The sequence below is a fragment of the Thunnus maccoyii genome, chromosome 5 (genome assembly GCF_910596095.1).
Source record: "Thunnus maccoyii chromosome 5, fThuMac1.1, whole genome shotgun sequence".
NCBI lineage: Eukaryota > Metazoa > Chordata > Actinopteri > Scombriformes > Scombridae > Thunnus > Thunnus maccoyii.
The window spans coordinates 10,029,053-10,042,270 of NC_056537.1; the positions used below are offsets into that span (position 1 = coordinate 10,029,053).

General features: G+C 40.5%; 1 protein-coding gene across 7 annotated transcripts in view; it reads left to right on the forward strand.

Annotated features, from left to right (window-relative positions):
* The window catches only part of peak1 (pseudopodium-enriched atypical kinase 1), a 110,840-nt gene that overhangs the window by 2,939 nt on the left and 94,683 nt on the right, over positions 1 to 13,218 (forward strand). Inside the window, exon 2 of one of the 7 annotated variants that reach the window (XM_042411160.1) lies at positions 261 to 336. The exons of the other annotated variants lie outside the window; for them this stretch is intronic. The gene's annotated coding sequence lies outside the window, so the exon portion shown is untranslated. The remainder of the gene's footprint in view (positions 1 to 260; positions 337 to 13,218) is intronic. 7 annotated transcript variants of the gene reach the window in all.

Below are 13,218 nucleotides of genomic sequence, written 5' to 3' on the forward strand. Positions count from 1 at the left end.
CAACAAAGGCAGGCGTCTGACATTGTTACTTCTTCACCTGTTTAAAGCGGATGAGGGGTGGGGTGGGGGGGGGGGGGATTTTGCCGAGATTTGCCTTCTGATAATTGCCCCGCGGATGCCTGTTCCCAAAGTATGCGGAACAAATATTTGTTGGATTATTTCCGAGATTTCGGGATTGTGAACATACCTGACATTCTTTGCGGTGAGCGATGGGGGAAGATAGTGATTTTGTGGTGATGTTTATCTATTGTATTCCGCAGGGCTGCAGAGGTGTCGTGATTTGCAGGATCTTTGAATGACATGAGATGGAGTCTGACATCGAAATACAGTCGTGGGGTATATTTCTAAATGATATAAGTGATTTTCACGGCAGCTGCTTAACAGTCACTGTTTTATTTGCCTTTCACCTTTTTGTTTGCCTATCACAGACATTCAGCCGTAGTATTGATCTACCCTGTGACAGCGGCGTGTTAGAAGAGATGACATTAATCTGACATAAATTACCTTTTTCATTACAAAAGGCTCTTTTTTTGTGTGTGTGTTATACAGGAATGTCATGGATGACTCACTGCGGCCTCCAGGCATATCTTGAAATGGCAGTGCAGTGAGATGTTCACAATGTGTCCCGTCACATTGTGAATTGAGATGAAAGTTGTTTCTGTTTGCCAGAAAGATCAATGACCCGGAGCTTGAGCTTATCTAAGGCTTTCCACTGTTTGTTTTTCAAATAGATACCCCATACATGCTTAGAAAGAGACTAATGCTAGTCACTTGATGAAAAAACCAAAAAAAAAAAATTAGCTTGTTTTGTTCAACTGAGTCCACGACCCGAAGGTAGAGCCGCAGAGGAGTAAGAGAACGATATTGTCTTTGGAGAAGTCTTAGAAACGACATAAACAACTGTCAAAATTAATTTGACGCTCGGAAACAGTTTGTATCGATTAATTGACGTTCAATTAGCTTCGACCCACAACAGGTGCAACCTGAGTAGCGGATCGATATTTCTCAAAAGCTCAGTATGTGCAGAGTCTCCGACCGCAGCTGGTTGTGTTTTACTTCACTCCATCATGCAGATACATTACTTGTGTTGCGTTTAATGTTTGTTTTTCTGAAAGATGGAACAAATGTTTCTATCTTCTAATACACTAATCAGCTTGAAGCTCGAAGTGTGATGGTGCTGGATATTAAAGCATCATTACTGCACAGCAAATCTGCTCTATGAAAACACATTCTGCTGTATTTTTGGCATCGAAGCAAAGCGTGTTTATTGGTTAATTTGAGTGTAATAAGCCATTTTAAGACGTTTGTGTGCAGCGCTGTGGTGCTTTTGAATCTATGCTTTTAATTTTAACACATTGATTTCCAAATGGAATATATATTCCTAAGACATAGCTAATAGTATTTTTGAATTAAACTATTGAATTATACATGTGTGCAGGCTTCAGTCTACTTGATAAACATGAAATAATGCACCACCCTTCAACAGTAAATAGTGCAAAACCTTTCAGGAATAAAAAAAAAAGTGAATTATGATAGGTAGAAAAACTGTGTGTTCCAGATAAAAGGGACGTTGCAAAACTGCAAAATGTATGATATCAGATGGAGTTTTCAGCTCTGGTATAACTGATCTCAGTGTACCTTATTCGTGCACACTCTCTCGGATTATTTGTAGCCTGGGATTAAAGGCAGTGCATGATATTAGACACCCATCATTCCAAACATGTTTGCTGGCAAATAAGAAAAAAAATGAATCTCAGAAACAGTTGTTGTCTAGAGAGCTCAGTGACATAAATAACAGATAATTCCTCGGTTGACAGAGTGCATGTGTACGTGTGGGCTCTGAAAAAGATCTGTGAAGGAAGTGTCATGTGACACCGTGACCCTCGACCTCTCCCTTTGCCCTCAGCCAGAGTTTGAGCTAGGTAACAGGTGTGACCCGGAGGTTAAGGAGCCCACACTGGCACACAAAGAGAGGCCAGTTGCAAAAGAACAGTAGTGTTACTCACACCAGATGCAGATCTCATTAATGTAGTTTTTCAAAATTGGATTTCTGTGACGCATATCCCTCATGTGATGTTTTATCCAAGTCTCTGACTCAAGCCTTTGACTTCAGCAAATAAGTCTACTTTGTGAGCTGTAATAACTAGTGTGATATCATTTAAAATGAATGGCCTCTCAATCCAAGTTCATACAGCTCTCTTTCTAAAATGTCTTTGAACAAGGCGGTGGATCTCTACTCACCCCAGGACCGCTGTTTCTGTAGCTAGACCAGCGCTGTGAAACCACCTGTGGAGGGGGACAAGTCGAATAACAATTTCTTCATGAAGATCAGCGGAGTGCCACATGAATATCTTAGTTTCTGATATTCTTGCTATTCATCCCAGTATCCCACTCTGCGGTTTTTCCCCTGTACACATGAATAAATGATCAAATTGAGCAGAAAATGTTGTAAAAACTCTCATTAGTTGACTGAAAAAAGCTGCCGTCGCTAACTGATAGGTTTGTTAAAAATGTTTAACAAACATGTGTGAGATGGGTAATTAGGCTAAAGGTCTAAAGATCAGTATAACACTCCAGCATATCTTGAATTCAACCCCTACAAAGCAAAACCGCAGTTAGGTCTTTCCAAATGTCACACTGCTTTTCGATAAACAACATTGTTCTCGTTTTACACCATCAGGAATTTGACCATGTAGTTTACCCTCAAACAAAACACTCCAGGTTTTAGAAGGTCAGTGGAGCCTGATAAAAGTGCAGTTCGGGCTGGAAGCCACGTCTAAAAAACTTCAGCTCTGTCTGCAATCAAGGCAGAGTCGGAGCCCAGTTGCGTTTTGTTTTGGCTCTCTGGCCTTGATATAATTCGTGTTGGCAGCTCCAGGTCGTGGCTTACACAGAGTACATTTTGCAGCTATCAGGCAATAACACGGCACCTACCAAAAGTCGGTGTAGTGTCATCTTAGTCATCCAGGTGGGAAAATGTCAGAACAAATTAAAGTAACCCACTGGACTCCAGGAGTCACTCAGATGAACGGTGCAATTATCATATTATTTGTTCGACACATCCAGCAGATAATAGATGTATTTGGATTACCAAAAGCCTTCTTTTTAATGAAATATAATCTCTGTTTCTTTATGAAATTATTTTTATGCTGGACTTCATCAACTGTGTAGTAATACAACCTGATCAGATGAAGATACAGTTGACATTTTCACTTGACTACTTGTATGTGACATGGCAGCAGTGTCATGCCGGGTTCATACAGTCTCAGCGTCATGAGTAATTTTCATATCAGTCTTCGATCTGCGGCTCAGAAGAAGATGGTGGATGATGAAGGAGCGGATCAGAGTGGCACTGGGATCTTATCTCAAACCAGAAGGCATCTACTCTTGTCAGGGTATTTGATCTGAGAGAGAGAGAGAGAGGGGCATTCATCACTGTCTCACCAGCCTCCTTATATTTGCTCATGTCTCCTTGTGTGTCTGTGTGACCGTTAGCGTGCTCATACCGATGTTGTAAATGTGCTCAAACAGGCATTAAAGCAGTAAAGTGAGATAAGGGCTTTGAAAAAGCTTGGCAAAGATTTGTTCCTGAAGGATGCACGTTCCCATATAACTAGCAAATTTAAATAGCAAAATAAATAGCAAATTTTCTTCTACAGTATTGCAATAAATGTGGAATTTTTACTACTAGGAACTATGTTTTATTCTTGGGATTTCATTCAATGTAGTCTAATAAGGTAGATATTAATTATCAGGTTCTGACATAACTAATGGCCCTATGGCCCAGGGCCAATAAAAGTTTATGTAGGGTAAGTTGATTGGCCAATCGGAGACATGAAAGAGAATTAATTGGGGTCACTGGCCAGGCTGCCTGAGCATGAGACCAGGTTTATGTCACCGCTAAATGATGAACGCCACTGCTGAAATTTCACATTGTACATAATAATCACAACGCATGCGAACCATGCGCACTATCTCCACTTCGAGCAGCTGATTGGAGCTAGTGGGGAGAAAATGCCGTGTTTGCCTCTCCGTCTCTCTCCTCTGCTCTCCGTCAGTGTGTGTATGCACGAGGGCGGGGAAGGGGACTTTACTGTTGTTTGTATTATCTATACAACGAATAAATCACCAAAATTATGGAAAAAAGTTATTATCAGTTTTTGGCTGCCGGGCCGGTGAAAAACTCTGATCTACTGCCAATGTTACATTGGACACTGATTATTGATAAGCTTGATAGTCAGGTGTTTTCATTCCGAAGATGACTTGCAGGTATTAATGCCACTAATTTTTACTGCATGACTTTGTTTTCTTTGTAGCATGAGAGCTGATCAGTTTTAAATAGTTTGAAATGTTTCTGTTTGACCTTTTAAAGGAATGTTGACTCGGTAATCATTAGTGAATATCTGGAAAACTCAAGGTTATGCCTTTGCTGATAAGCTATTAGCTAAGGTGTTGACCCTGAAAATTTCAGTCTAATTAGCTATTAGTTGAGGTTACAATTTTGTAATGAAATAAATAAACTGTTGAATTAATCAACAGCAATGCCAAACTGTAGTTAAGATACTCATATCTAAAAAATACTTTTACGAGTAGATTGCAAGTAGATAGGTGAAGTTTTTCTTTAATGAGTTATAATGCATTTTTCTAATAAGTCTTTGTGCCACAGCTGTTTTGTTATGCATACATATGAAGGCTATAAGCTTATGTGTTGACCTTAATGATTTAACTCAGCTTAAAGCTGGACGCTGCTGCTAACCCCCTTGTCAAACTTTGTCCTTTCACCAGAGCGTGTGATTTAAAACCGTGTCTCCTCCTCTCAGGGCAAGCAGAGTTCAGCTATTCAGGATATCGCAAAGTGACTTAATGGGCTAAAGCTGTTGGACTCAGTGATTTAATGGTGTCAGATATTCTCCTTTTGAACTGAATAGTGGGTGTGGGATAGACTACTCCAACCATCATCATCATCCTGTGGGGTCCATAAAACAAAGCTGAACCACGGCCAGCGGGTGACGTAAGGCCTTTTCATTGTTGACGTCTTCCAGACCTCTCACCTGTCTCTCCGCTTGTAAAAAAACACCATGATGTCTCGTTAATGTCTGTTTAATAGCTGATTGATGTGGGTCATGTCAGACATTACGTTAGCTGTTGCTTTTGGCAGTCAGTGGAAAGCCTAACTGATGATAACGTGGCAGTACGTAGACCGAATGCCATTTCTGATTTGAAATGACCTGATGATTCATTTCTCTCTGAAAGCCTTCTAGGAGCATTTACATGTTTGAATATGTTCAAAGGAAAACTGTAGATCTTGGCAATAGGTTGGATATATGTTTTATATATACATATATATAAGTAGCAGTGTCAGGAGGCTGTCAGCCTGCTCTTCAGCACCGGTGGCGGTGGCTCGCACAGGGCCGAAGATGATAGTGTTCAAGTGCCTCTCCTGGATTTTGTAGAGTTTAGAAATTCTCTGCTCCAACTCAGATTATCTTCTCACCGAGACAGACTCAGCTCTCTCAGCCAGACGGTGAGGTAAAGTGGAGTCATGGCTCCTTGAGCGCATTTTACTCGGACATCTCAGTAACAGCACTAATTATTAGAGACTTCACTAATTTGTATTCTTCGCATGCATCCACACACTGTATATACACACACACTCTGGCTTCAAGTAGACTCTCTGAACCTCAAAACCAAAAACTTCATTTGGAGATTCCTTCAAGCATCCACTCCAGCTGTGTCGCATTCCAAGCTTGATATGTTCTGTTATGTCTCAGGCTCCCACTAACTAACACAGCAGTAGACTGGGAATATTAAGTGATGTTGTGGCTGAATAAAAAGTGATACCATATTGCCTGGTCTGTTTGTCTGACATGGGATCCCTGTAAGTTTTTAAATGAAATGCCTATTCCTCAACAGTAGAAACTTAAAATGGGAACAACTGGTTTATAATATGTTAGTTAACTTTGCCAGCTAGCGTGCAAAAGGCACAGTCTTGTTTCTTTAGTAATTGTCCATGATATAACAGTGATAGTACCCTCTGAAGATGCCTTGTTCTGCAGTACTGCATATTCAGCTAATTGACTTAGCATAAGCAACATGCATACTCAATACTGACTTACTCTGTAAAGCATCAGCAGAAGCTGGCGAACGTAACCTCAGTGTCATCTGATGGCCAGGAGCCATTTATTATTGATTGGTTTGGATGTTTAGGCCACAGTTAACAACTCATTGACTGGTAACAAAATGACCATACAGTCTATTCAAATATCCCACCTATAGTACAAACTCAACTAGACATTAAAACCTAAAACAACTGTTGTCTGATGTCTATAGCTTGCTTTATTTCCAACTGTTGAAATAGTGTCAGAATAAAATATTGTTTCTCAGAGTTTTGCAATCCCAGGGCCTTCTACTTCCCTCAATCTGACAACTAACAGAGCTGACACCCTGAGGCTGGAACAAGAGATGGCCAATAAAAACCTAACAATATGTGGTGAGAGATCAAAATCTCTCTATGAATCCAGTTTCCAATTTCATGTAAAAGTAAAACGCCTCGAGGCTCGGTCCCACAGTTCTGCATTTCTGGCGATTAAATCTGGGTGGGGATGGATATGGGGTAAAGCAAATAACTATGAAGTACAAATAAAATCCACTATCGACATTGTGCTTAAAGGGACATGCAGCCACATGTATTTTAATCTTACCTAGCATGCATGCACACCTTCACGTTTACTCTTTTAAATTTGTAACGCTGCTATCATCATGTCTCTCTGGAACAGGTGAAAAATATCCCCCCCCTGCACAAATTGTGTTTCTCCAGTTAGGCTTTTGATCTCAACTTCTCCAGTTAGGCTTTTTTTTGAGTGTTGGCACCAGTCTGGCCCAGTAGCTACTGCTTTCAGGGACTTTTACACTGGAGAAAAGTGCTACAACTCTCCAGACAAAGCCTGTGCAGGGAGAGAATGCCTTCTCTGACTTGGGTATGTTTTCATTATAAAGCAATTTCTCACATTTCTGTGCTTCATCTGTTTTATCTGTTATCTGAATTTTTTGGTTAGAGCTTGAAAAGCAGTTTAGACAAAAAAAAAAAAAAAAAACCCAACATGATTTCAAACTTTCAACTGCCTTGACACTGTATTGAGCTCCATATATGGTAGGATAAACCTCCCTTGCAGGATATGTGATGATCTATCTACACAAGTATTTGTTTGAGTTAAGGCAAGGCATCCGTGATTGGTTGTGGCAATGATGAGGCTAAAACAATTCTGGCTCGCTCAAATGTGCGAGAGCACAGCAGGGCACTTGTTTTTGGCCACGTTTTGACCTCACTAACTCTCCTGGACTCACCCCTGCAAACCTAAAATAACTTGCTACGTGTTGTGCTGAAATCTCTCAGACATACCTTGCTGATGTTGGACTTGTTTACCATGGTGAACCTGAGCTCTGCCTGCTGTTAGAGATTACAGGCCTGGATGAGGGCTACGTACAAGCTTCAATACTATCTCCAACATTAATCTAAAGCACCCATCTTTCAAGATGAAGTGTGGAGGGTTTTCGGAGATGGCTTGTGTGAGTCTGTATGTGTGTGCTTGTCGGTTATCAGAACATTCATCAGTTACACAATTTTGCAGTAGGAAACTTCAACTGTGCTTTTTTTCGGAGCTTGATTTTTGCAGAATTTCCTTTAGTCGTGTGGATTTTATTCTATGAGGTCTAAATATTCCGTATCGTTGTTAATTTGCATCTTGATGAAGCTCAGTGGAATACAGAAGTCTTATAAATTACAGATGAGATGGATGGAGGCGGTGGGTGTGGTGCTTCTCTGCAAATCCACACTTATTAATGGCTCTTCCTGACACTGCAAATGTACAAAAACCTTCCTCCACTGTTCTGAACGCTAAACTAGGTCATCGTGACTCACTTATTTCCATCCAAATGTGAACTATAGAAACGCTTTGCTTCTTCTTATCTCTTGTTCTTACAATAAGACCCCTTGTCTTTTTTTTTTTTTCATGGCAGTTTCTAATCTTGTCCTAATTCAGTGATAGACAAGGATGACTTTAATACAGCTGTGCCTCAGCTTCGGCTGATTCAAGTTATTAGGAACATTGTACCAAGTAAGTTTTGAACCGCATAGCTGACAGAAATAAACGCTGCCAGTGCAGTGTGGCTACTTTCTGATCACAGTATTATTACTATATCAAGCTGCAGAGACCATCAAGCAAAACATAATGACATATTAACCCAACATGATTTATACTGTGGGCCAGTGTTGGCACTGTTAGAATATTGTCACCCATTAAAATAGTAAGGGATACTAGGAATTGTTAGGTAATATGGCCACTATCCCAGTATTCATGAGAACATATTCAGAACCATTATATATTGGCTTATGTATACAAAATTGTATTTGTTATTGCACTAAACTGTAAAGCTGGATTTATATATCAATTGTTGGTGGAACCACTGCAATACTGGTCAGATGTATTGTATATGACCAGTTATACTTCCCACAGTAACTGGTTCTTCAATACACTTTGTGATATAGATATATAGATATATATATATAAAGGGAAAGTTTTCCTTATCTTACTGAATAGGAGACTATTGTTGTGCAGTTGTGTGTTCTTTCATTCACTGTGATAAAGTACATACAGTGAGCAGAGGGTTTGCAGTGGCTTTGCTATGTGTGTTATTGAAATGAAGACAATTACTGACCGGTTTAAACTTGCTAAACTTCATCGTCACTATCAACAGTCTCCATCGGAAACTTCAAGGAGAGAACACACGCATCCAGAACTGACCAGTCACAATTATTGCGGTCTTCACGTGGTATCGCCGTAACTGCCGGAGCCCTGACGTGTAGTTATATTTTTGAGGGTTGGCATGTCAGCTATGGTATATCCTACAGTGTGGCTATAGAGCCTGTGCACGTAACCCCTTAAGGCAGAGCTACAGTTTAAACTCCCCTTGAGCCTACTGGAAGCAATCATCTTGTAAAATGCTAAATATTCCTTAAAGTGTTTAATTCAGAGTTGTGAATAGTGTAGACAACAGAGTATCACAATATTAAATCGTCACAATTAAATTCCAGTGGTAGACACATTGTTAATGAGTGCACACACACATAGATTTGAGAAATTTAGATTTTCAAATGAGTGTCAAGCTCAATAAAGCAGGAAGGCTCTGATCATTGAAATTATGCTTCTTTTGAATATGAACTGAGAGCAAAGCAAAGGCTGTGCAGCTAGAACAATACATTTAGTGGCAAAACATAGAAAAATCACACCTTACATTATTTGTCACCCAGCATTCCAGAGTTGTTAAGAGATTACGCAACATTCACAGCGAAAATGCATCTCAGCATTCACTACCTCACCACTTGTAAACAAACATCCCCTGCCTGACCTTGCCTGACACAGCAAGACTCTTTTCCGCAAATAATCTCGTTGGTGCTGCTCAAATTAAATTTGCAGACTCACCCCATTTTCAACCGCCCGACTGAGTGAGGGCTCATCTCAAATTACCTGTTTAACTCATAGACCCCCCCCCCACCCCTCCCCTTTTAGTCTCTCTCTCACACACACACGCACACACACAGCCCCTCCACGCTGTGATCTCATTAGCTATAATAGTGCACGCCGTACCTCTGTGACAGTACCTCCCCCCCCCCCGCTTGTGTAAGTACTTGTCGATAGGTGCGACATGATCTGGATCACATGGCGATCGAAATGGCCAGAAAACTAACAGTCCCATTCCTTCAGACCCTGGCCCACACCCCAGCCCATACCACAGCTATATCAGGCTGGAAGGCCGACGGGGGGGTGGGGGGGGCTCCTGGCTGATTGTCCGTAGGGGATGAGACGAGCGTGACGTGTCTGTCTGAGAATGGTGTGAAAGAGGGCACGTAGCCCTTTGAGGAAAGAAGAAACGGAAGTCTTTATTCAGATTAGAGGAGCAAGTTTGCTGATTCGGTGTTTTGAAGTGACTGCTTAGTTGTGAAACTTCCATGTGCGTGAGTGTGTAACTGCGATAGCAGGTGGGTGTCCTGCCCAGATATTGGCATTCAGCCATTAGATCTGGGCCACGGAAGGAGGAGGAAGAAGAGGAGGAGGAGGAGGAGGAGTTTGGAGCACTATGATCCAGAGGACTGTTGACTGACAGGAACAGTGGCTGTGCACAAACCGGCCAGCGAACATGTGGCTGGCAAACAAGTCTACAGCACATTAAGCTCCAGCATTCATATGATTTTATACGTCTGGACTCATATTGTAAGATCAAAGTGAAAACGCGATGTTGAAACATAAGGATCGCTTTATCCCTCGGTTTCTCTCTGGCACCGTTAACGCACGCTAAAGGCGGAGTTCTAGTCTAAATTGTGAAAGTGTGTTTGTTTTCTTTGCTGAAGAAGAGAAAAGATGTAAATGGAGAATATATAAACACACACACACACACTTATATTTACTCTGGCATGCATATTTCTCCCTTGTGCCAACACATCTTCTTCCCTCTGGGCAAGAGTAGAACACCTGCACCGACACGTGATGGGAACTCGGAGAGATCAGAGGAAACCCTTTCTGTGTTTGTTTTTTTGTAGTGTTAGGAAAGCACGATGGCTCTTTTGAGGTGGATGGAACACTTGAAAGGACTGAAATACCTAGGTTTGGAGATGATAACATTTCTTACACCATAAAACGTCCCTGTTTGTGTTATCGTTTCTGTTTATCGTGCCGTTGGGAATGTAAAACATATCCAGTTGTTTGTGTAAACGTAGTAAAAAAAAAAAAAGAGTGAAAAGCACCAAAACAGTTGAAAACGACTGTTTTCTTCTTCAGGGTCATTGAAATCTGCTTTTTAGACTTGCTAAACTCTATTAACTTCATTTATATTATATTATAATATAACTTAAATGTGATCTGGTTTAAATTAAACATTCATTTCCTGTATTACTGTGTAGAGAAAACACTGATTGAGCCTAAGTTAGTCCACTGTTTTTAAAGGAGCTTGAAATTGGCTAATTTACACAAGCGTGCACACACTACATATAGCCATACTCACCCTATATGCACCAACACTCCTTTTAATTAAAAGCTATCTCTTTTGCGCACATGCTCACGAATCCCCCCTATTACATCTCAGCTACTTAAGCAAGACATGTTAATTTATTTTTACTGTCTAAGCGAAAATTAGTCTCGTGTGGAAGCATGACAGAAACGAGGACATGCATATTAATCAAGCTGACTTTCTTCATAAAAGGGCTTTAATTAAACAGGTTTGTCACCGAGTCGATTTATGCGACAGTAAAGGGCATAAAAAAACGAATAATGACTAGAGCAAACACATCAAATATTAAATGAGGTCAACACTTTTGTTTCTTAGTGTGTGTGTGTGTATGCATGCTAAAAACCTAAATTTGCTCCTTGTGGTTTCAATTCAATGTCAGTTACATTTGCAAATCTCTCTCCTCCTTTCTTATTGTAATCAAATGCATCACCGTTCTGGATAGATTATATATAGATTATAACCATTGGTGATTGCTTTCAGATAATTTGCTTTCAACCAAAATAAAAGTGGCAGGTAGCTTGTATACTACAGCTTCCAACCAGCATAAATCAGAGAGCAAAGTGTAACATGTCTTAGTGTTTAATTGCTAAGCAGTGCGTTGCAGTGCATGTGCTATAAACACTCTGTTTGCTTTCGCTGAGTTTTCTTGTTGACACCTGATGCCGTTCTTTTAGTCAGCTCAAACAAGCAGCCTTGTGCAACAGGCTGCTTCTTTTCACTCACAGCTTTTACTGTAGCTTTAGCCATTCCATGTTTTATGTCCCCTTCTTATGCTGTCTACTATTCACACACATCGCCACCTCCGGTGTGTGATTGGCTATTAACTTGTCAGTCAAATCTTTGTGGGGAATAGAAATTATACACCCACGGTTGTCAAGATGTTGTGTAGATGTTTAAAAAAATGTGGGTGCATGAAACAAGTAGCCAAGGTTTTAAAGTTGTTTTTTGTTTTTTGGAGAGAGGGTAGAGAATGGTGTTCTCAGGCTGGATACAAAAACCTGTATGCCACAATACCGATGTATATTTTTGTGAAAATAACAGCAAAAAACATGTTTGTTTTTTTTTAAGAGAAACAAAAATCTAAACCCAAATCGATCTCTTTTAAAGAGTGTACTCTCTTATTAGCAGGTTGCATCTTCTGCGGGCTGGATTTTATTAGGAGGTGATGTTATTATCTCTCCTTGCACAGCAAATGGGAGTCTGTAAAAGAATATGGCTGATGATTTTCTATATTCTGTATTTAATGAGATGTTTAGAAATGGCTCCAAAGCTGTTATTAGTCATTGGAGCCATTTTTACCTAAAACTACCATAATCATCATGGTCACCAAGTGCAACGATGTGGTTCATTGACTTATTTTTAATAGTTTTTGGACAACAACAGAAGTCTACAGCACAGAGGAATATGATATATTAGGCTTTGGATGCACACATAATACATGTAAGAAGTTTGAGTCCATTGTTGGTTTACTCTGCACATGAGATTTGTTGACAATAAGAAAAATATAGAAAATTGCCGTCTATATCCTTTGAGCTTCCAACATGGCTCCAGCCTTTGAATTCCATTACTGATTCAGAATTACCAACATGGGTCTTTCACAGGCCTCTGAATTCATAAAGACATCTAGTGCAGGGATTCCCTGCAAAAGAAGCTCTTTTAAGAAGCTCAGTGCAACTTTGCTGAAAAAAAAAACTATTTTTCTGGCACGATAATGATTGTAAAGTGAGACATGGAGCTTGAGGGAGAGAGGGGGATTATCTTTGCAATTAGCTTTACAACAGCCCGTAGTGTGAATTCAACTCCACACATTGATACTCCATACGAAGGCTACATCACGCCTCCGGGTAGCAATAAAACTGCAACATTATGGCCTTGCACAAGTTAATAGGCTTCCCCAGGGAGCGTGTGCTTGATCCTGATTGATGTCTTTAAGCCACCCTATTGAGTTTACATCACTCCGTGTTTTATCTGCCTTGCTTCAAGTGGAGACAGTTTTAATGGTCAGTCTGTGTTTTTCTGTCTAAACCAGTTCTGCATTTTCTTTGTACTAACTGGAGTTTCTAGAGCTCTGGCGAGTCTGGCCGATCTGTAATTAGTGCCAACCATGAACAACCGGAATCCCGCTGAGCGCTGCCACGGGTGGCTGCCCTCACCACG